Source organism: Balaenoptera musculus, chromosome 2 (assembly GCF_009873245.2).
Source record: "Balaenoptera musculus isolate JJ_BM4_2016_0621 chromosome 2, mBalMus1.pri.v3, whole genome shotgun sequence".
NCBI lineage: Eukaryota > Metazoa > Chordata > Mammalia > Artiodactyla > Balaenopteridae > Balaenoptera > Balaenoptera musculus.
In genome coordinates this window covers 59,330,817-59,354,829 of record NC_045786.1, presented here as the reverse complement: position 1 = coordinate 59,354,829, position 24,013 = coordinate 59,330,817, and the positions used below count along the sequence as shown (strand labels likewise).

The 24,013-nt window shown below is 51.1% G+C and overlaps 1 protein-coding gene across 1 annotated transcript in view; it reads left to right on the top strand.

Moving 5' to 3' along the window:
• Positions 1-24,013, top strand: part of LINGO1 (leucine rich repeat and Ig domain containing 1) — a 77,394-nt gene that overhangs the window by 5,780 nt on the left and 47,601 nt on the right. The window contains exon 2 of the mRNA XM_036839515.1: positions 8,080-8,174. The gene's annotated coding sequence lies outside the window, so the exon portion shown is untranslated. The remainder of the gene's footprint in view (positions 1-8,079; positions 8,175-24,013) is intronic.

Below are 24,013 nucleotides of genomic sequence, written 5' to 3'. Positions count from 1 at the left end.
ACCTTGGCTGACACGTGTAAGCCTTTCTATAGGATAGACTCCTAGATGTGGAATTGCCAGGGCAAAGGGTATGCTTATTAAATTTTGATAGCTACTGTCACATTGCTCTTCCAAAAGGTTGGGCCACCCTTGGTATCTGCAGGTAGCCATTTCCCCAGCCATCCTCGCACTGAACATTATCAAGGTTTTTAATTTTTGCCAGTCCAGGAGAACATCTCACTGTGGTTTCAACACTCACTTCCCTTCTCCCCAGTGAGGATGAGCATCTTTTCATGTGGTTATTGGCCATTTGCATTTTCTTCTCGGTGAATTGACTATTCACATCCTTTTCTTATTTTTCTTTTCTTTTTGCCTTTTTCTTATTGGTAAAAAGGAGCTTTTAGTATATTAGGAATTTTAAAATGTTCGTATGTTATATGTGTTGGAAATATTTCCCTTAGTCTGCTGTTTGTCTTTTTAACTTTGTTTATGGTATCTTTGGCCATATAGAAGCTTTATATCTTTATTCTGTCAAATCTGTCAGACTTCTCCTTAGGGCTTCTGAGTTTCACGTCTTGCTTGGCCAGGCTTCCTGGAATGCTTTTAAGCGGAGCGGGGGTGAGGTCAAATTTGTGACTGGGAAAGGTCATTCTGGTTGCCACTGTGTGGAGGGTGGGTGGAGGGAGGACTGCAAGCCAGCTGGGGTGGGGGTGAGGGAGAACCGGGAGAAGATGAGTTTGAGAAATAGTCAGGATTTGGCTGACTATGGTGAGAGGATGTGAGGGTGAGAGAGGGAAAGAAAGGACTCGAGAGTGATGTCTGGGTGTTTGGCTGGGGACTGCACGGCTGATGCCTCCACCAGCCTGAGTTAGGGACAGGACCAGGGAGGGAAATGCATGCCTGTGCGTGTGAGTGCCCACCCAGGCAGGGACATGTGGATATATGAGTACATACATGCATATTCATGTCCATGCCCATGTCCATGCTTGGAAGTTCTGGAGACTGGCACATCTGTGCTGTGGCTCCATGGCAGGGAGGAGGGGTGTCTACTTTTTGTGGAATTCCTGTTCTCTACCAAGTACTGTACAAGGCAACACACACACACACACACACATGCACACACACTCACACATGCTCTGTAATCTTTACTACCATATAAAGTATGTTTTACAGATAAGGAAGCAGACTCTGTAAGTAACTTGCTCAAGGTCACAGAGCTAGTGACTGGCAGAAAGGGGAGTTTTTGGACGACTTAGATCTGACCATCCACAGACAGAATTCCTGCCAATAGCATTGAGGGGTGGGGCTTTCATTCATTTCTAACCTGACCAACCCAGTTTCATCAGGGACTCTTAGGATGAGTGCTGGAGCCTGACTGCCTGGGTTTGAAACTCAGCCTCATTCTTTATAAGGCAAGTTACTCCCCTTCTCTGTGCCTCGGTTTCCCCATCCTGAAAATGCAGACAGTGACAGTACCACCTCCTAGGGTGCTGGTGGGCATTGAACGTGTTCGTGCATGGGAAGTGCTTAGCTCAGTGAGGGCAGAGCTCTCGGGATGCTGTCTATGGTGACTGCGACGAGATGGTGATGTCTGTGCCCCTTTACCCTCTCCCATCCCTCTCCATCCTCCCTCCACCTGCCACCTCTCTCCTGTGCCAGCTCTTCCTCAATTCCCCACAGGAACTTCTTTCAATATTTGCCTTTGAAACTTCATCCTCTGTTTTCATCCCCCAAACCCTTAGCAGACAGTGAATTAAAGCCCAGTCAGTCAGCAAAAACCATTCAGGGGAAAACGATTCATGTCGTGCTCACGGAATCCTCCCGCAAGCAGTCAGGCATTCTCCGTGAGCCAATGCGTTCATCCCAACATTGCCCAGGCCTCTGGATACCAGACCATAAGGTCCAAATCTAAAACCCCTTCCTCCCTGAGTGGGGATCCTCAAGTTTACTTTCGAGCCAGGGGTCTGAGCTGACCCCAGCCCAGCCAAATCTCCACTCTAGCCACAAGCCATCGCTGGATCCTTGACCCCAGGATGAGTAATTCTCAGCATCATTTGTCAGGAAACTTGCCCGTAGGAAACAAAAGCAGAAAGCACAGCAAATTCTGGGCACAGTTCCTTACCACTAGCATATCTAAGCAAATCCTGTGGTCATGAGGGTGGGTGCAAGGTGTCCAAACTGGGTTAAAATCTCAGGTCTGCACCCAATTTAGATTTTCTCCTATGCCAAAAAATTCACTGAAATCACCAAACTTATCATTATGGATTTCTCATCATCGAAATAAACCCCCAAGTAAATAAATCCCTAAATAGGGACTTCCCTGGTGGCACAGTGGTTAAGAATCCGCCTGCCAATGCAGGGGACACTGGTCCGGGAAGATTCCCACATGCCGCGGAGCAACTAAGCCCGCGTGCCACAACTACTGAAGCCCACGCGCCTAGAGCCTGTGCTCCGCAACAAGAGAAGCCACTGCAATGAGAAGCCCGCGCACCACAACAAAGAGTAGCTCCCACTCGCCGCAACTAGAGAGAAAAGCCCACGTGCAGCAGTGAAGACCCAATGCAGCCAAATAAATAAATAAATAAATAAATAAAATTAAAAAAAAAAAAAAACCCCAAGTAAATAAACCCTCGTGGTAAAGAATGGAGCAGTTATTGCCTGTTTCTTTGGGGGATTTTGTTTTCAGTTGAACTGTATCAGTCACATCCTTTTATTCTTAGCCAAAAGGATGGCAAAACTCACTTCAGTCCTTCCCAGGGCCACACCCAGCTGCAGGCCCCCCACCCCCAAAGCCTCTGAGAGAGGATTCCTTATGACTGCTCTTTTAGAAGCCCCTGTCCCCAGGTCCCTGGGTTCCACCAAGTCCACCTTTGCCCCAGGGGCTTCTACACTTTAAACAACCCCACCCCTGCCTCTGATCCAAGTCCCCACCCCAGCACACCACAGTACCCCTGCAGGGTGCCACGCAAGGCCACAGTTTCCAGCTACCCTGGCCCCATTTCAAAACCACAGGCCTTTGGATGCACGTAGACAAGTATTGACACCGGCATCCAGAGCTCATTCTCAAGAAGTCTTTTTAATGGCCTTGAAGAAGTTGTATTGTACCAGTTTGGAGGGGGTGTGTGGCAGGAGACAGTGTATTTTACTGTAGCCAAATCTTACTTCTTGGAAAAGGCAAGAAGTCACAGGGGCTTTATATAAACTAAGGGCTTTCCCCTCAGCTCGTCTACCAGCGCCCCGCTATTATCTTGAGGGGAGGCCTCTTCTCCCTATTCCCTGTGTTGTCCCACAGGAGCACACAACATTCAAGGTGATAATTGCTTTCAAAATGTAAACCTACAATTAAGCTTGCAGTGCATTATCATTTGCGGCTCCAAGGCCCTTTTGGAGTTTCCTTCCCACTCCCCGACCCCAAACTGTCCATCCAGGACAGACCAGTTTGGGGTCCAAGCGCCTTTCTGAGAGCTGGTCCCAAACCTGAGTTAGGTATAAAGCTTTAAAGACACTCCAGCCTTTGTTCTAAAGTCAAGTTCAAGCCCTTGAATGTAGGCCAAGGCCCCAGCTGTCATGGAGACGCTCCCAGCTGCCTCGGCTCACACCTCCCTTCCCCAGATGGGGATTGTCCTGCTAGTGGATCCTGCCGAAGGGCCTGGAACTGCCCCCTTTCCCTTGCGAATGGGGAACCTTTCAACTTGGTGATTGAGATATTCCATCCCCCACTGAAATCCTAGTCATTTAGGGGCTCCCAAATGGAGCTTAATTCTGTCACCCAGAAAGTCATCCAAACATGTTCTCAAACCATATGCCCCCATGTGGCCAGTGGGGATGTAGGTAGCATAGTGATGTGCTGCACGAACAAGCTCTCTCTGAACTCTCGGTGATTTAATGCGACAAGGCTCTTTCTTCTTTCTTCCTTTACCATATGAATTCACATTACATGTTCGATGTGGGAAGTGGGGAGGGTGGCAGCCTCTGGTCCATTTAGTCACACAGGGACCCAGGCTGACAGAAGCTCCACCATGTGGTAGCTGCCCCATCTGGAACTTGTGGCCTCCTTCAGCCACTGTGGCAAAGAAGAGAAAATGGTAGAGGCACACACTGGCTCCTAAATGCATTGGCCCAGCAATGACACACATCACTTTTGTTCACAGCCCACTGGTCAGAACTTCTCATATGGCCTCAACTACCTGTAAAGGAGCTGAGGAAGTGTGGGGACATTCTGTGGGGGGGAGGGCATGGAGGAAATGTGCCCAGACATTCAGTGAGCAGTAAAGTTATCTGTAGCAGGGGTTTTATGGGGTGCTCTCAGAGCAAGGGTTTCAGAATTGCCAAGGCCATGACTTCCTGTTCATTCTCTCCACCTGGGGAGGCCCAGGGTTTGTGGGAGGGACTGATGGGAAAAGCTTTGAGGAAGAGTCCCTGTGAATGAATAAGCCCCATGGCAGGCCCAGGCCCTCTACCATCAGGCTCCAGGTTTGACTCAGCCTCACCCCTCTTATCCCCATTGGACACCTGCCATACCAACATAAGATGAATTTTTTAGGAGGAGAAGCAGGATTGAGAGTGAGAATGAGTTCACCTTTGGAGGGAGAAAATCCAAGGGGCGGCGTCTAGAAGCCACTCTGTCTTAGTCTGTTCAGGCTACTATAACAAAATACCAGAGACTGAGTGGCTTATAAACAACAGTAGTTTAATTCTTACAGTCTAGAGGCTGGAAATCCAAGATCAAGGCGCTGGCAGATTCAGTGTCTGGTGAGGGCCTGCTTCCTGGTTCATAGATGTCATCTTCTCGCTGTGACCTCACATGGCACAAGGGGCGACAGGGCTCTCCGGGGTCTCTTTTATAAGGGCACTAATCCCGTTCACGAGGGCTGAACTCTCATGACCTAATCACCTCCCCAAAGCTGCACCTCCGAATACCATCACATTGGAGATCAGGTTTCAACATATGAATTTTGGGGGGACACAAACATTCAGTCCATGGCACGCTGGATTGAAGTTGTTGCCTTTCTTCCACGTTTTCATTCCTTTAGCAAATGTGGCTGCTATGGGCCAGGTAATGTATTGATTATGACTCCAGACTCTGACTCCAGAACACCTGGGATTGAAGCTGGGCTCAGTCCCTTATTAGCTACGGGTTAATTACTTCTCTCTGCCTTTGTTTTCTCCTCTTTATAAAGGGGATAGCATCTGTCTCTGTTAGGGTGGTTGTGAGGATTAAATGAGTTAATATTTGTAAAGCACTCAAAACAGTGCTGGGCACATGATAAGGACTCTATAAATGCTCGATATCATCATCACCACCATCACCATCATCTTCATCACCATCATCATCATCATTATCCAGTACCAGATACTCTTCTTGATATTGGGGGAGTAGATGCCAAGGTCCCTGCTCTCACATATGATGGGAGAAATGGAAAATAAACGGAAATAATTAAATCAAGATGGTACTTTCAAATAGTGATGGTACTAAAATAATAAATCAGGCACATAAAAAAATCACTCATCATCGTTAGTCATTAGGGAAGTGCAAATTAAAACCCCCAGTATCTCTTACAATGACTCTTGCAAAATTGACAACAGTAAGTGCTGGTGAGGATACAGAGCAACTGAAACTCTTATATGTTGCTGGTGGGAATGGAAAATGGTGCAGCCACTTTGGAAAACTGTCTGGCAGTTCCTTATAAAGTTAAAAATATGCTTACCATATAACCCAGCAATCCTACTGCTAGGTATTTACCCAAGAGAAATATAAACTTATGTTCATGCAAAAACCTGTATGCAAATATTTATAGTGGCTTTATTCATAATCACCAAAAACTGGAAAAAAAATCCCAATGTCCTTCAGCTGGTGAATGGATAAACAATCGAATACTACTCAGCAATAAAAAAAAAAAAAAAAAAATGAAATTCTGGTACAAGAAACAACACAGGTAAATCTCAAATGCATTATTTGATAAATGAACAAAGCTAGACTCAAAAGGCTACATATAGATGATTCCATTTGTATGACATTCTGGAAAAGACAAAACTATAGAGGCAGAAAACAGATCAGTGGTTGTGAGAGGTAGGGAGTGGGGGGAGTTGACTACAAAGGGACAGCTCATGGAGATTTTTGGATCTGGGGTTAATAGAATTGTTCTGTATCTTAATTGCAGTAGTGGTTACACGCTGTATGCAGCTATCAAAGCTTAGAACGGTGCACTAAAAAGGGTAAAGTTTGATCCAGTTTTATTGAGAAATAATTGACATACATCACTGTATATATTTAAGGGTACAGCATGATGGCTTGATTTACATATATTGTGAAATGATTACCACCTAATATCCATCATCTCATATAGATACAATAGAAAGAAAAGGAGGAAGAAAAGAGATAAAAAAGTTTTTTCTCCTTGTAATAAGAACTCTTAGGATCTACTCTCTTAATAACTTTCCTATATAACAGACAGCGGTGTTAACTATAGTCATCATGTTGTACTCTATGTCCCTAGAACTTAGTTATCTTGTAACTAGAAGTTTTGATCACCTTCCTCCAATTCCTCCTCCCCCAACCCTCTGCCTCTGGTAACCATAAGTCTGATCTCTTTTCCTATGTGTTTGTTTTTTTATTTTACTTTTCTTAGATTCCACATACAGTATTTGTCTTTGTCTGACTTATTTCACTTAGCATAATGCCTTCAGGGTCCATCCATGTTGTCACGAGTGGTAGGATTTCCTTATTTTTTATGGCTGAATAATATTTTGTTATATCTCACATCGTCTTTATCCATTCATCCATTGATGGACACTTTGGTTGTTTCCATGTCTTGGCTATTGTAAATAATGCTTCAGTGAACATAGGAGTGCATATATCTTTTTGAGTTAGTGTTTTCATTTCCTTTGGATATATACCCAGAAGTGGAATTGCTGAATTATATGGTAGTTCTATTTTTAATTTTTTGAGGACCCTCCATACTGTTTTCCATAGTGGCTGCACCAATTTACATTCCCACCAACAGTGCACAAGGATTCCCTTTTCTTCACATCCTCACTAGTATTTGTTATCTGAAAAGGGTAAATTTTACTGCAAGTAAATTATACCTCAATTAACCTGACTGGAAATAAAGCTCACCGTGGGATTGTTGCGACAGGGAAAACGAAATGAGAAATCAGTCAATCAGGGTAGTGTGACACGGGTAAGGAGGGGCTCCTGCACATGGTGGTCAGGGAAGGCTTTCTGAGGAGGTGTCTTGAGCTGAACCTGGATGAGGAGGAGCCAGGCCTGTGTGGATCTGGAGGGAGGCAGAGGGAACAGCGGGGCGGCCCTTGTGGCTGGAGCTGAGGGAGGAGAGGGGAGGGTGGGAGACAGGTCAGGGGCCTCCACTCTCCTCTGGGCATGATGGGAGCTACTGGGGGGCATAGACAGAGGGTGATTGAAACACTGGTGTGAGTGAGATGGCCCGGGGAGGATGGAAACAGCAGCTCGTGACCATGGGTAAGGAGGAGTGATGGAGGGGTGCGATGAAAGTGAGGAGAGTACGTGTCAGGAGCCTCTACAGGAGGGAGTGGTCAGCCAGCCAGAGACCCAGCAGGCTGGGGCAGGAGGACGGGCACGGGCAGGTGGGGGTCCTTGCTGAGGGTATTGTGGGCAGTGGTGGGACAGAAGCCAGACATCCTGGGTTGAGGGTGCTGGAGGTGAGGACATGTGAGTGAAGCTTCCAGGAGGCAGGGGACAGACTTCGTGGGTAGCAAAGGGAACCTCAGAGAGAACGAGGTAGAGCTGCCTCTGGTGTGTGTGGTGTGTGTGGTGTGTGTGTGTGTGTTTTGAACAAGACTTGCCGAGATGGGCCTGACCCATTGAAGACAGTGTGAGATGGTGAGAAGGGAGGGGTTCGAACAGGCCCTTGGACACCAGGCCTGGGAGGGCAGTCCAGGGGGCTGGGAGACGGTAGGGAGGCCGGTGCCCCAAGGCCCATCCCTGAGGTGGGAGGCGGCGCTGAGCCCGCTGGGCTAGGGGGTCAGGATCTGCCTTGGGGGACCCATGCTGAGGCGGGCCCACCCCGGGTAGCAGAGGCCCCATCTTTGTCCGCACTAACCCTCCTGCTCTTCCCACAGTGCATGCTGGGACCGAGACGGACAGGCCGCTCCTCCTGCCGCTCCCCGGGCCCCCAGAGGACCATCTGTTTGCCTCCCGGTGCCGTCTAACCCAGGTAGGGGGAGATCAAGGGGGGCTCTCCCTGCCTCATGCCCCTGCACTGGGTGGGAGGGCTGTAAGTGTAAGGACCCCCGCCCCGGCTGAATGGGCCCGTGTCAGGGCAATGGGGAGGGAGGGGCACAGCATGGGGTTTGAAGTCCCCAGTCACTGCAGGGCCTCCTGGGGAGGAGTTCCCAGACCTCCAAGAAGTGGGCCACTCCAGCAGCAAGCCATCCTCACCAGGCCGCGTCCCTGGGACACTGAGAGGCCCCCCGTTTGGCTCTCACACGTTCGCTGTCAGCGGTTTGTTAAGGATCCTTCATGGTACACACCTGCCAATTTCTTTGGCAGTGGGAGGTTTTGCATCTGAGGTTTCTCATCCATTGCTGTCACTGGCTTTTCCCTGCCAGAGTCGCTGTACTCACTCCCCTGATGTTTGTGATTCCGTGAGTGGTGCCTCTTACTTACGCTCTCTACAGGACACCCTCAGGGCAGAGGTGCTCTTTCCGGCACCAAGAACAGCCCTGCCTACTTTTAATCCCCTTGGTCTTGGGCCTGAGAGAGGACATTTCTCTGCCTCTCCTGGGAGCCCCAGGTGGAGGGAGGCTTTCTGCTTGGGGCCAAGTTCCCCAAGGGCTGGGATGCAGTGGGAGCTAGGCTTGCCAGGAAAAATATAAGGTGTCCAGTTAAATCTGAACTTCAGAAAGACAACAAATCATTTTTTTAGCGTAAGTGTGTCCCCAATATTTCATGGGACATACAATTCTATTTATTAAATCTGGCAACCCTAGTGGGAGCTGAAACCCCAGGCTCCCTCTTCCTGTGTTCGGTTCTCCCTGCTGGGCTCACCTTGGTCCCCTCGGATCACCTGCATCCAGTGCCTGTGGAGGGTGCCCTGGAGCCAAGGGCGGCCGAGCCTACTCAGGCCACAATCAATGGGTATTTCCTAATCGCCCAGGTCCTGCAGACTGTCCGTGGGGCAGAGACCTGGGGTTCCTGCTGGACGCTGGGGCAGCAGTCCTGGCTGTTAAGAGTGCTCTTGGGGTCCTTGTCTTCCCCTCTGGCTCTCTGACAGCAGAATTCAGGCTGAGGCGGTCACTGGGCGGGGTTGGTCAGGGCCTTGTGCCCGTGATCAGAGCTGTGAGACAGGTGTGGAGCTGTGAGAGGATCTAGGAATAGAAAATGGTTTCTTGAGCTTGGAACCCAGCATGCTGGGGGGGTTGGGGTGGAGGTGGTGGGGTATCAGGGATGAGGCAGGGCCAGATCATGAGGGAGCAGCTACTACCACGAAAGCCCACCTCGGCAGTGACGGCAAAGCGATACAAAGGAAGTGTCTTCTCCTTAGGCGGAGTCATTTTTCCAACTGTTAAGGTAACATGTTCTCTATGTGTTTATCTATCTGTCTGTCTGTCTATCTATCTATTTATCTATCTATCTATCTATCTATCTAACAGTGTAGAAGTATTTAAAGCATGGAGTTCAACCTCTTCCCATAATCTCTTCCTCGCCAGGGCTAACCACTGCTAACTAGTTCCATATATCATATCCTTCCAGACTTTTTTCTGTGTACTTACAAACATATTTTAAAAGGAAAAACATGAGATCACACTAGATATACTGCCCCGTCACTTGATTTTTCACTTAATATATTGTGTAGATCATTTTAACCTTCTTCTCTATCCTTTTACGCCCATTGTATGGATGGTCTTTAAATTATTTTATCAATTATTAATCCTGTTGGTGGCCATTTAGATTGTTTCCGATGTTTGGCTATTTATAAGCCTCACTCAGAGAACCTCCCAGTTCGTACCTCTGTGTGCACTTGTGTTATGGGTCCTTTGGGAGTGTTTCTGGAAGTGGACTGTCTGGGTCAGAGGTTACGCACATTTCAAGGTTTGATCCATAGGCCAGATCAGCCTCCAGAAACTTGTGCCCACTTATCGTGTACAAGAGGCCTCCTCCCTTCACCCTTGCCAACCATGACATTATCAATCACTTAAATCCCCACCAATCTGATAGGTAAAACTGATTTCTTTTACATTTCTTTGATCACTAATGAAGTTGAGCATATTTGTGTACGTTTTTTGGCCATTTCAACTTATTTGTGAATTGCCTATGTATGTCACGCCCTCAGCTCATTTTTCTATTCATCTGTCCCTTTATTCAGTAAGCATTGATTGAGCACCTACTACGTGTTAGGTACTGTTTTGGTTAGGGACCTAACAGTGAACAAAATTGACCAAAAAAAACCCCCCTCTGCTCCATGGAACGAGCTCTAGTGAAGGAGAGACAGCCAAGGGAAAATAAACAAGTGAAATATACTGTGTGTAGTATGAGTGTTAGGTGCTAAGGAGAAAAAAATAAAGCAGGTGAGGGGATGGGAGGTGTTGGGTGACTTGAATATGGTAGTCAGGAAGGCCTTACTGGGAGGTGGCAGTAAAGAAAAGACCTGTAGGAAGCGAGAGAATGAGTCACACAAATGTCTGGGACCCTGAGTCAGGAGCAGGCCTGGCCTGTTCAGGGCTCAGTGAGAAGGCCAGTGTGGCTGGAACAGGGTGAGGGAGGGAGAGAGTGGGATGTGCAACCAGAGAGGGATCAAGAGCCAGATCACGCAAGGCCTTGTGGGCCACCCTAAAGCCTTGGCTTTTACTCAGAATGAAGCAGGGAAAGCAGGGAGACATGGAAGTTTCTGAATAGTGATATGACATGATCTGAATTTCATTTTAACCAGATCATTCCAGCTACTGTGAAGGGGGCCAGAACGGAAGCAGGGAGATCAGTCAGAAGACTGTTGCGATGATCCAGGGAAGAGATGGTGGGGGCTTGGACCAGGGGGTCTTGATGGAGGTGGGGAGAAGTGGACAGATTCTGGGTGCTTGTTAATGATAGAGCCAATAGGATTTCCTGGCAGATTGGATGAGGTGGTGTGTGTGTTTGAGAGAGAGAGGGAGCCAAAGATTACTGTCTTAGTCATTTTAAGCTGCCATAACCAAATACCATAGGCTGGGTGGCTTAAACAACACACATTTATTTCTCATACTTCTTTAGGCTGGGAAGTCCAAGATCAAGGTGCTGGCAGACTCAGTTCTTGGCGAGGACCCCCTGCTTGGCTAGCAGATGACTACCATCTCGTTATGTGCTTACGTGACTACTTTGTGTGCATACGGAGAGACCAAGCTCTGGTGTCTCTTCTTCTTCTTACAAGGTCACTAATACCATCATGAGGGCCCCACCTTCATGACCTCATCTAACCCAAATTACCTCCCAAAAGTCCCACCTCCAAATACTATCACATTGGGAGTTGGGCTTCAACATATGAATTTTGGGAGACACAAACATTCAGTCCATAACAATGACTCCAACGGTTTTGGCCCAAGTAGGGAAAAGGATGGAGCTGCCATCAACAGAGACGGGGCAGAGAAGTGGGTTTGGTGTAAGGGAGGAGAAGAGCTCAGCTGTGGATAGGACTGGCTACATAATGTGTGGGGACCAGAGCTAAATGAAAGTGGGTAGCCCTTTGTTTAAAAAATAATATTAAGAATTTCAAAGTGGTGACAGTAGAGCATTAAACTAAGCCTGGGACCTTTCTGAGTGTAGGGCCCAGTACGACTGCCCAGGTGGCATACCTGTGAGCAGGCCCTGGCTGTGGACATGTAAAGTGTGAGATGCTAGTAGACATCTGAGTAGAAATGGATACGTGAGGATGGAGTTCAGGGGCTAGGTCTGAGCTGGAGATACAAATATGGGGTCATCAGCATAAAGATAGCATTTAAAGCTATGAGATTGGATAAGAGCATCAAGGGAGTTGAGTATAGGTAGAAAAGAGAAAGACCAAAGACCTAGTCCTGGAGCCTCCTTTGGTCCGAAGTTAGGGAGCTGAGGAGGCACCGAAAAGGTGACTGAGAAGGTGTAATGAATGAGGTGGAAGAGAGCCAGGTATGCTATCCTGGAAGCCAAGGGCAAGACATGTTTCAAGCATAAGGTCGAGTAAGATGCAGACTGAGCATTGATCATGCATTAGCAGTGGGGAGGTCACAGGGGACCTTGGTTCAGTGATGGTGGGAGGGTGTGTGAAATGCATCTTATTGACTTGCAAGAGCAAACTGATTTGTAAGAGGGTAAGAGATTTAACCCTTTTGCCTGTCATATGTTGCAAATATTTTTTTCACAGTTTTGTGGGGGGCTTTTTGTCACTTAAATTTATGGAGTTTTTTTTTCAAACCCCTTAAAAGTTTTAAATTGTCCCGTGGTCAAATCTGTCACTATTTTCCTTTAGAGTTTCTGGCCTTACCCACTGAAGAGTTTTGAAAAGATGTCTTATGTTGTTTTCTAGTTTTTATGATATTTAAAAATATTTAAATACCTAGTTCATTCGGAATGTTCTTATGTGTGTGGTTTGAGGATAGGGATCTACATGGTTTTTCCCCAAATGACTAGCCAGTTGTTTGGACACTGTTTATTGAGTGAGCTGTCCTTTCTCCCTGCTCTAAAGCTCCATTTCTATCATGTGCCAAATGTCCTCACGCTCTCATGTCTGTCCAGGCCTTGCTGTTTGATTCCATTGATCTTTGCCTGGGGAAAGATTTAAGAAGTCCAGAGAATAGGTAGACTTGGAGATTGATTAGAGCTAGAGTGTGAGGAGGTGGGAGGAGTGGAAGGAAGAAACAAGGGGAAGTTAGGGATGATGGGAGCTCTACAGTGCTGAGGGCCTCCTATGTGCTGTCACAATTCCACAAGGTTGGTATTCTATATACACGTCTGCAGGTGAGGAAACTGAGGTTCAGAGAGACTTCATCACGTGTCCAGTGGCGTCAACTCTTAGCAGGTGGAGTCAGCCTGGGAGGCCGCTCTCTCGGCTCCCATGCTTGTGTTCTATCCATCCCAGTGACAGGGGAGGTGAGAGGGGTTGGGTTTCAGGAAGGCTGGAAGGGTTCCAGACACAAAATATCACCCCCCCACCCCCCCCACCCCCGCTCAGCATCCCCGTCTGCCATTTGGCTGGATCTTGAAGGTTTTCCCATTTCAAAGAGCAACCTGTTAAAACCAAAATACTCCTGGCAGAGAATCACACGTTAAGTTTACAGCTAACATCTTAATTATCAGTTAACACCTCTGCAGGGATTAGCTGACAGCCAGTTGAGGACACTGAAGGGGGCCCTATTCCATGTGTATCTGGGTTGGGGAAGGCCAGGAGAGGGGAGGGGTGAAAGCGGAGGGGACAGGTACCTGGCAATTCACAGCTTTTTCCTGGAAAAGAGGGAGGTGGAGCTGGATCCTTGCGGGAGGGGAAGGGGGAGAGGAGAAAGGGAGCAAGCGCTGCAGAGCTGGGGGAGGGGAAGGGAGGGGTATGGCAGCCTCTCCACGGAAGCCTGGGGCTGGGGCTCCTAGAGGACCTGGTGTCTGCTAGACACGTGCTGTGTCCTGGACACAGAGGAGATGGTCACCTGCTCAGTCTTGGTCTTGAGAAAGTCGGGAAATCAGCCACCACGATCCACCTCGGGCACCAGCTGCCAACAGTCGCTCAGAGCTGGGATCTATCTCAGGCACCCAAACACTGGATCTGTCACCCAGGCCTGAGGAATTGGGGCAGGTGAGAGGCTGATGCCTCTGGAACCTCCTCTCTATCTTTGAGAGCCAGTCTGCTCTGCGGGTCAGGGCTCCGTGCGTGACCTTGGTCGCAGCTCTGTGTGTGAGGAGGGTCCAAGCTCCCTGTGTGACTAAGGACAAAGCTCTGTGTGTGACTAGAGTTGAGGCTCCTTGTGTGATGGGGGTTGGAGCTCCATGTGTCAGGAAGGTCGGGGATCCCTGTGTCACCAGAGTCGGGGCTTCGTGTGTGACCAGGTCCAGGCTCCAGTGTGAAGAGGTTGGCGCTCCGATTGTGAGGTGGGTCTGGACTCTGTGTGTGCAGAGGCTCTGGGATCAGCATGTGATGAGGGTCAGGGCTCCGTGTGTGACCAGGGTCAGGACTCTCCATTTGAGGAAGGTCGAGCCTCAGTGTGTGTCCACGCTCGGGGCTTGCTGTGTGACCAGAGTCTCGGCTCCCTGTGTGATCAGGGTTGGGGGTCCCGTGTGACTAGGGTCAGGGCTCAGCGTGTGACCAGGGCTGCAGCTCCTTGTGTGAGGGGGGGTTGGGACTCGGTGTGAGCAGGCTTTGGGCTCGGTGTGTGAGGAGGGTCTCAACTTGTTGTGTGGGACCAGGGTCTGGTGTGTGGGAAGAAGGTCAGGGCTCCTTGTGTGAACAGGATTGGCACTCAGTGTGTGACCAGGCTCAAGGGTCAATGTATGAACAGGCTTAGGAGGGGCTTCCTTCCCCCTTTACTTCACTCTGAACAGTGGGGGAATGATCTGTGTCTTTGGGGGATATTTGTGTCCACATGTAACTGGCTGCCCAGCTGCTTCATCACCGTGTTGGACTCTGACTTAGCCTTCCTGGGGCTCTGGGGCTAAGAGCAGCTCCCTCATCTTCCCTATTCCTCCCTATCTTGTCCCTCCTCTCCCCTTTTCTCCCTTCCCCTCCCCTCCTCTCCTCTGCCAGCCGACGCTGGCCTTGCACGCAGTTGCTGGCAGACAGACCCGGAGACACCCAGATGCCCTTCCAGCTCGAGGCTGGCCCGAGTCCTGGGTAACCTGCAGTCAGGCACACCTCCAGCTCTTCCCTCCTTCTCACCTGCACACCCTCCCTAAGGTGCTCAAGGGCTCAGCTGGGGAGGGAGCCTCATGGGAGGGGGAAGGTAGTGATGAAGTCAGACTTCCAGGAGGGGAGGAACTGAGTTTGATGCCTAGGAACAGGCTGAGAGAGGCTCCAGAAGGGGGACCTATGGGAGAAAAGGCTGGGGCTCTCTGGAGGTGCTGGAGGTGGGGCCTGTCAGTGAGTTGGGGGGCGGCTGGGAGGTGTGAGGGGTCAGATGGAGGAGGCCTCCATGGCCACCTGAAGACCTCTTTAGCAGTTCAAACCTGCAGTAGGGATGCCTAGAGTGGGAAATAGACCCAATCGTTCATTCAGCAAATGGGCACCTAGTTGTCTAGACTAGGCACATCTGGGAACCAAACAAAAAGTAGTTTCCTGCCCTGCAAGACCTGCCAGTCTACAGGGAGGCCATGACTGAAGGAGGAGTAAAGGGCCTCACCCTGCCCCCCTCCTCCCGTCCACCCAGTGGCCCCCAGGGCATCTCCACAAACACAGGGGCTCACGGGGCTAGTGCTGGAAACCTGCTGTCCTTGAGGGACCTGAAGGGGAAGCTGAAAGAGAGGATTCCTTTCTGCTGATGGATGGTTCTGGGAGGGAGGATGGCTGAGACAAGGAGAAGGTGAGAACGAGAGGAAGGGGAGAAAGGCCTCTGAGGAAAGGCGCCCCCTCCCTCTGTGGCTCCTACCAGGGCAGAGAAAGGGGATGGGCCCTCTCGGGCATCGTGGCCGACTGTCCCATTTTGCCCAGGACTGTCCCAGTTTTAACACTTCTCAGTCCTGGGATGGTTGGTCACCCTACGAGAAAGCCATTCTGCCCCGGAGGCTTGGCCTCTGCCGCCGGCAACCCACAGTGTCCAGGCAAGCCGTGCTGGGCCTCTTAGGACCTGGATGTCTAGGTCATGGTGCCAGCTGTGCCTAGGAATTGTGGGAAGCAACTCTGGGCTCCCTGGGGGGCGGGGGTGCTGAGGAAGGAGCGAGGGGCAGGGGTCTCACCGCAGTGGCTGAGATGCCTTTAGGGCCCCAGGGGACTGAGGCCAGATCCAGTAGGTGCACTTGATTCTGAGGCCTGGGGAATCTGGGGGGCCTTGAGGCAGGAAGCAGCTGCAGAGCTGTCCATGCTTTTGTGTCCACCTTCCTCTGCCCACCAGAGTCTGGCTACCAGCTGCCCTGGTCATCCTGTACTGGGTTGGGAGGCCTGGCTTCTCTGTTCTGCCCCCGACTTGCCATGTGACCTTAGTTCAGTCAATCCTGAACCTGGGCCTCTGTGGCCTTACCTGAGGCACGTCTGTAACTCTGGACCAGAGCTGTCTGAGGGAGGGACTCTGGACCAAAGCACAAAATGTGGCCTGGGTCAACATGCTGCTGTGGTCACTGTTGTGGCTCAAGTGCCTGCCCTTGGGGCGCCAGCTCTGGGGACCACCGAGGAGCCTCAGGTAGGGCCGAATCCCCATTCTTGTGGGGGGAGACAGATGTATGAACTAGAGGTTGAAAATTGGAGGCCCCAGCCAGGGATGTGGCTTATGGATAGGTTTTGTTCCATTTTAAACAATTTGTTTTTTCTCACTGAGATATAATTCACGTACCATAAAACTTACCATTTTAAAGTGTACAATTCAGTCTTTTTTAGTATATTCACAAGATTATGCAACCATCATCAGTATCTAATTCCAGAGCATTTTCCTCACCTCAAAAGGAAACCCTGTACTCTCATTAGCAGTTACTCCCCCTCTTTCCATCCCCCAGGCCCTGACAACCACTAATCTGCTTTCTGTCTCTATGGATTTGCCTATTCTGGACATTTCATATAAATAGAATCATACAAGAGATGGCTTTCTGTGACTCGCTTCTTTCACATAACAATGTTTTCAAAGTTCATCCATGCTGTAGCATGTGTCAGTATTTCATTCCTTTTTATGACCTGATAATATTCCATTCTCCGGATATTCCATATTTTCTTTATCCATTCATTCATGGACATTTAGATATTTCCACTTTTTGGCAATTATGAATACTGCCACTATGAACATTTGTGTAACGGTCTTTGTGGGAACCTGTTTTCCATTCTCTTGGGTTTATCCCAGGAGTGGAATCACTGGGCCATAAAGTGGCTTGGTGTTGATGCCTTAGGCAGGGCGTGTGCTCTCTACTTCTCAAGTCCTGCCCATCTCCCGATTGCATTACCTACACTGTCATTCCCTCTCTGGTCCCTGTAGGCATCTAAGTTTTCAGCCCTTGATTACAGAACAGTGATGGAGAGAAACACAAGGGGCTGTAGGAGCCACAGAAAGCTCCTGACCTGGGGAGGGGTCCGGGAGGGCTTTCTGGAGGAGTTATCACCTGAGCTTAATTTAGGCTGAGTGGACATTTCTAAGGGCAAAAGGAGTGAGGGAGAGTGCTCCAGAGGGAAGCAGAAGCAAAGAGGTGTGAAACCGCTTCCTCTTTCTCTTCCCTGAGGGGTGAGCCCTGGGGGGGTGGGGGTGGGGTTCTCCAGGGGCCAGCCGAGCTACTCTCTCCCTTCCTCTAGCGCTTACCTCCTGTCTGTCTTCTCTCTTTCTCAGTCTTCTCTGTTTCTCTGTTTTCTTTTTTTTTCTCTGTCCTTTCTGTCGTTTGTTTGGGGAACTGCAAACAGTTCAACGGGCTGGAGAGGAGAAGAGGGAAGATGAGGGAGTGAGATAAGCCAGTGGTCTTAAGCCCCTGCAGAGAGAACAGGGTGGGGTGAGGGGCAAAAGGATGGGGGACTGCGGCCCTTCCTTAGCTAGGGGCAGAGTCCGAGAACCTAGCACAGAGGTGACCCTGAGCCAGAACACTCCATGTCCCAAATGGCATCCAATTTTCCCTCCCTCAGGGGCAGGTGAGAGGTGGGATGGGCCCCGCCAGGCTGGACCAGGCCTGCAGGCAGAGGCAGAGCGAGGGGCCCAGACTCGGAGCTGCGCACACATCTTCCCAGGTTTCTGCTCCACTACCTAATGGGTAATTATACCCTGACATGCACGGAGGCAAAGAAGGGATTTTCTGTGAAGCAAAATCTCCCGTGAAATATTCAGGCCATGCTGGGCTTCGCTTCCCAGGCACCTAACCACTGCTGCTTGGCTTGGCCACAGTTTGAGAGGCCACATGTGCCTAGAAGGCCGCATGGGGCTTTTTATTTCCTTCTCGATAGGGAGAGTTTTTCATGGACTAGGAAGAACCTTGGCTTTGGGCCTAAGACGCTGCGTACATACATGTGTGTGGTGTGTGTTTGCCTGTGTCGCCTCTGCACATTCATTTATGAACTTGGCCGTGCGTGTGTATTCTGAGGGTGCGTGCTTACACATGCCTGTGATGCACCCTGGCATGGACAGTGCATTTCACATGGCTCTCTGGGTTGTCTCTGAAGGTGCTTCTCCACTGTTCCGTGTTCTCTGATTCTGGGGAGGCTGCCTATGAGACCCTCTTGGTGGGTGAAAGTCCACCCTGTGTGTGAGTTCTGCCTGTGACCGGCATGGCACTCAGGGTTGTGGGTTTGCACCAAAAGCCTTGAAGTCCTCACGAGTTCAGGGGCTCAGAGGTGTCAGCTGGTTTGCTGCACATTTGAGTCAAGCTTTGCCTCTCTTCTCTCTGGCTTATGGTTTGTTTGGTTTCCACCAAGTTTTGAGTGCTTGATGGAGGCTTGGGGGAGCATGTTTCCTTCTGAGAGTTCATTGAACTGGGACATGTCTGTCTCTTTGTCAGTGCCCCCGAGCCCCTAACCCTAACCCCACTTGTCTCCTCTGGCCCTTAAAGCCCCTGTATTTGCACTGAAGATCACCCTTCTCAACCCTTGCTTTTGTACTTAATTTACTCCTCCACATTGCACAAGATAGGCAGGACTAGAATTATTGTACCTATTTGGCAGATGAGGAAACTGAGGTCCAGAGAGGCAAAAGACATGCCTGAAGTCACGTGGTGAACCAGGGCTTTAAGCAAGATCACTAGCGTCTTCTCCCTGTGTATGAACCCTTTGCCTGCAGCTGCAGCCCTGGCCCTTGGTAGAGGGGACCCTGCCCAGAGGAAACAGTCCCCAGTTTCATGAATGAATCGAGCTGGAGGGTGCTGCCTTCTCTACATGGAGCTCTCCTCTCCTCTGTCATCATTCAACATTGTCCTGGGGAGACAGCCACAGGGCTCTTTTCATCTCCAAATCAACAGGCAGGGACGCAAGAGGCAGTAATATTGACGTCCATCATTGATATTTCCTTATTGTGGCTGTAATTAGCAATTCTTCCATGGCTGAGGCTCGATCTGGCAGACAAGTGGAGGAGCTCCAGCTTGTTAATGTCAGCCTGTTAATGTCACACTGACATGGCTGATGGGGGGGCGGTGGCCTTAGGTAGGGAGAAGGAGAAGCGAGAGGCTGAGCAGAAGGTCGACAGCTCTTCCCTCCTCCCCAGGCACTTGTTCTCCTTGAGCACAGCCTGCTAGAGCACCCTTTGTCCCGTGTACCCCAAGAGAGTTCACTTCCCAGGTTGCCTCCTTCACCCCATGCCCTCTCGCCCCTCCCTGTTCTGCCAGGACAGCTTGGATTAAACAGAGGCATCCATACCCCTGGGAAAGTCCACAGGCATCAGCCTGAGGTCCCCCACATCTCAGGAAGCCTCCCCAGAGGTGGGAAAGCAGCTCCTCAGCCCTCTGTCTTTCTCCTCCAGCTGGGAGAATGCCCCCCAACCCCATGCCCAGTCCTGCCACATCAGATCTGCATCCCCCTGCTGGCGCTGGCCTCCACGGCAAGGCAACCACAGCCCCTTCCAGCAGGTCCTAGCACACCTTCTCTCATCTGTGTACATTCTGAGCAAAAGGGCTAAGATTAGCACTCCCAGACCCTTGGGAAACTACTTGTCCATTCAGTGAAGGCTTCCCCTCTTTCCTCCTCTCAGGGTCCCTCCACCCAGATCTCTTTAGATCCGTTGGTTCCTTGAGCAGAAAGAGCCAAACCAAACATCCTCTGGTGAGGTTGATTTACTCAGCCCTAGACATCTCCCCACCTCCTTTGCCGCCAGCCTGCCTGTTCTCTGCACGCCTAGTCTAGGGCTGCTTCTAACTAATGATAAAACAAATAATAGTGGCCGTTCTTGTTCCTTGGGTGCTTATTCTGTGCCAGGCACTGTTAAAAGCATCTTATAAGCATTTGATCCTCATAACAACCCTATGGGATAAATACACGTATCATCCCCATTTTACAGATGAAGAAAACAGATGCAAGGAAATTAAGCTAGCTGCCCAAGATCACAGGGCCGCTAAGAGGTGGGCAGCATGAACCAGGATGTGTGGCTCTGTGGCTCCCAAGCCACCCTCCTCTGCCTCTAGCTTTAGCCCATCAAGTCGTTTCTTCCACCTGCATGTCTACTTCATGAGCTCCCAGGGCAGGCAGGGACCACATCTTCCTTGGTCCCGCAGCAGGTGCTCATAGTCGGCAAATGAGGTAGTGGTGGCAACAACACATTCTTCGGAGCTCTGCGTCATGCAGATGGTTCCCCTCCCAGGGCTCTCTGGTGCTCCCAGGAGCACGGTGCACTCCCTGAGGACGGAGGCTTCATACACTGTATGCCTCGCTGGTGGTGTCTGCTGAATGAGGGACCAGCATCTGACTGTAAGACTCCCTAAGGCACATCTGTCCCCTTGAAAGAGAACTTCAAAGCTGTGTCTCAGCTTATGCTGGGACTTGGCAAGGATGTCCACACGTTCGCATCGTTCATTCATTCATTCATTCAATAAATATTTGCTGGATGCTGGGTACTCAGTGCCAGGCCCTAAGGAGAGCCTTAAGCATGCTGAGATGAAGGTCCTGGCCATGCCCTGGGGGAGCCCACAGCCAGTCAGGACAAGAACATAGCCAGACCTGACCAGTGCCGGGTTAAGACTTGCCCCGTGGAGACAGTACCAGAGCATCATGTGGGTATGAGCACAATGGGGGAGGAAGGCTGCACAGAGGAGGAAACATTTGAATAGATTCATTAAGGAGAGGGAAGCATTTTCAGACTGATGGAGAGGGAAGGTCATCACAGCAAAGGAACAGCCTGTGCAAAGGCTCTGAGTCTGAGAGAGCCAGGCAGACTCAGGAAAAGGCAAGGAGTTCAATTACAGAATACCCAAGGGGGCCTGGCTGTGGAGCCAGGGTAGGGGTGGCTGAGGGAGCTGTCGGGAGGACGGGTGCACCTCCTCTCTCCTGCAGATGCTGGAAAGATGCACCGCAGGGCGTGTGAGGACAGAGGCCAGGGCTTCTGCAGATGGCCACAGGCCCAGCACACATGTCGGGGAAGCTCAGCGTTGCTCCTTTCCTGCCTGGTGTCAGGTGAGGCGTGGACAGGTCAGCGTCCATGGGTGGTGACTGAGCCCGCTGTGAGGGGGTGTGTGAGGACTAAGGGTATCCTGACCATGCTGGGAGGCTGCCTCGGGCTCAGGAACTAGGTGCTCTGGGCTGCAGCTGGCCTGGAGGGCACCCATGGCTGTGGCCGCATCCACCTGTGCCACACCTCCAGTCCTCACAGTGACCCCTCCGGAGGGGTCAGCCTTATCGGGCAGAAGGGAGACTGAGGCCCCACAGGGGCAGGGCCATGCCCAGGGTCTCACACGAGCGGTGCATGAGCATAGGGTTCCTCCCGCCCTTCAGCAGGATGTTGGGGTCCTCACAAGGACAAACCCCCCCAGCTCTCTGGGTTCAGGAGGGGACCAGGGTGGCCGCCGTGCAGGGCGCAGAGAAGGCCTGGCTGGAGAGGAGCTGGTGCCGGGCCTGCCGAGGGCAGAGGTCTGGCAAGGAGCCTGGAATGTGGCAGAGGAGGACACCTCCCTCTGGAGTCTTACCACAGGAAGGTTTTCAAGGATTTACCTTGAGCCCCTAGTAGTCTCTGGGGAAAGTTTCTCTCACATGCCTCACGGGGCCCAGAAGAGCCCACGAGGGAACCAACCATTGTCCATTGTGTGCCCGTGAGTGTACCAGCTCATACCTGAGTGTACAGCCCTGCTTCTGTTTGCACATGCAGGTCTCTGTGTATGTCACGTGTGTGTGTCTGATGGAGTGTGACCCTGTGGGTACAGTTCTGCATCTGTATGTGTACACCAGAGCCCCCAGCCATGACCAGCAGCCCTACTGGACAAACCCTTTTCCTTCCACTGGAGCCAGAAAGCTACTGAACCTCCCGCTGCCAGGCCTGGGCCCAGCTCTGCCCTCCCCTCACAAAGCCCTTCCCTGAGTGCTAAGGTCTAATCCCTTGGGGACAGGCATTGTGGGTAGACCTGGCATCAAGGGGACAGCTCACGCTGGGAGGGGCCATCCAGCTCTTTTTTGTGCTCGCCCCCTCCCTAGCCATCCCTAAGTACCTGCCATGGGATCTTGAGAGGTAGGTACCCTCCCCCTGCCACTTGTACAGCCCCCATGATGGGGAGCTCATTGCCTTACAGGGCAGCATCAGTGTGACCTGTGGGACACTGCCCAGGAAGGAGAGGTCAGGAAGGCCAGAGGGTGGGGTTAAGGCTCAGCCCTGACCACTCAGGGCCTGGGGCTCTCCCCCAACAGCCAGGCCTGGGGCTCCAGCTCCTGGTGGCAAGGTCAGGCCCGAGTATTCGGGGCCTTTCACCTTGTTGTCAAGAGCATATTTTAGCTATTAGTGATAGAGCAAGGGATTTGGGGAGGATTTCTCTCTCATTTCCCAGAGCTTTCAGCAAGCTTCCTCCCTTCCCACCACCCCTCTGCCTGCCAGAACTGAGAATAACACACACACACACACACACGCATGCACACACGCACGCACACACACTCATACCCGGTGTTCCTATGTGGCTGAGAGAGAGGGAGAGAAATCTGGGTCAGTCTCCCAGGGAAAGCTCCGTGGCATCTTCCCACCTTCCCCAGCAGATGCTCAGTGTTGCAAACTCAGACTGTGGTCTGAAGGCCAAGGCCTGTCTCAGTCCTGCCTCAGATGCCCTGTGGTGGGACCCCAGACTCACCCCTCCTCGCCCCTCCCTGGGCCTCTCTGTCCAGGTGACCTCATGTTCTGGCCTCAGTGTTTCCCCAGCCACGCCCCGGGACTCACAGTTCATTTTTGCCACTCTCTGCTGATTGCATGGAGGGTGGCGGAAGCTCTCCCTTCCCCCACTGGACCCTCCAGCTTCAGCCCCTGGGTTCTGGGGATGAGGGGAGGAGTGGCTGGGGAGGCCTGGCTGGAGCTGGGGCCTGTGTAATAGCACTCCCGTGGAGAGAATGCCTGACACAGAGGAGGGACCCCTAGTGGTGGAGTTTCAGGCAATAGGCAGGGTCTGAGGTCTGGGTAGGATGCCTCAGGGGTGGGAAGGGGTTTCCAAGAGAAGGTGGACAGATAACGGCTAAAGACATTACTGCCATTTCAGGATGGACTCAACTAAGTTAAATCAATGTCTGAGACAGGACCTAAGTCCAGAGTGGGAGCCTCGCCACTCCCAGTGAGCTCAGGGAGACATTCACTGGACTGGGGGCAGAGCGGAGAGGGGTATTTCCTCTTCAGCTGGGAAAACGGGATCACGGGGAATTGCTGTGGTTTAAGTCACCCAGGGACACTGGACGCCTTCCCCTACCTCCACCCCTGGGAGACACCAAAGCCACTTCCTTCTTACTGCCCCTGGCACACAGTTCTCAGGTGACCCAGCAAATCTCACCTTCCTTCTACCAGGGCATGACTATGGGGTACTCAGTGCCTGCCCAAGAATGTCTGTTTAGTGAAAGGATAGAGCATCGATTTGATTTAAGCTAGACATAGGAAGGATTTCCTAATGCCACTGGGGTAGCCTTAGCCTCAGGGTGTGATGCAGGTGGAGGTGAGACAGATCCTCGAGAGGCCTGTCGTGTGGAAGGGGGGACCCCAGCCACCCCCAGCTTCCGTAGAGGCCAGTTCCTGCCTGCCAGGTGTGGGGAGTGGCAGCTGCCTGCCTGCAGGGGCTTCAGCTTGTCCCAGAACCTCCAGGCCCAGAGCCCGCTGGGATGCTCGTCTCTTTTCAGAGTGCATGTGTCCCATGGGGGGCGTGGCTGTTGAGATGCCGGTGTCACGTGTGTGGATGTGTTGGCACACGTCTGCGCTGTGTGTGTATGTGCATAGGATGGCTCAGGAGTCGCTTCATGGACTTAAAAACTCTTTTGAAATATGGACGCAGAGACCATGCATCTTTCGAAGGGGCTACAGGGAT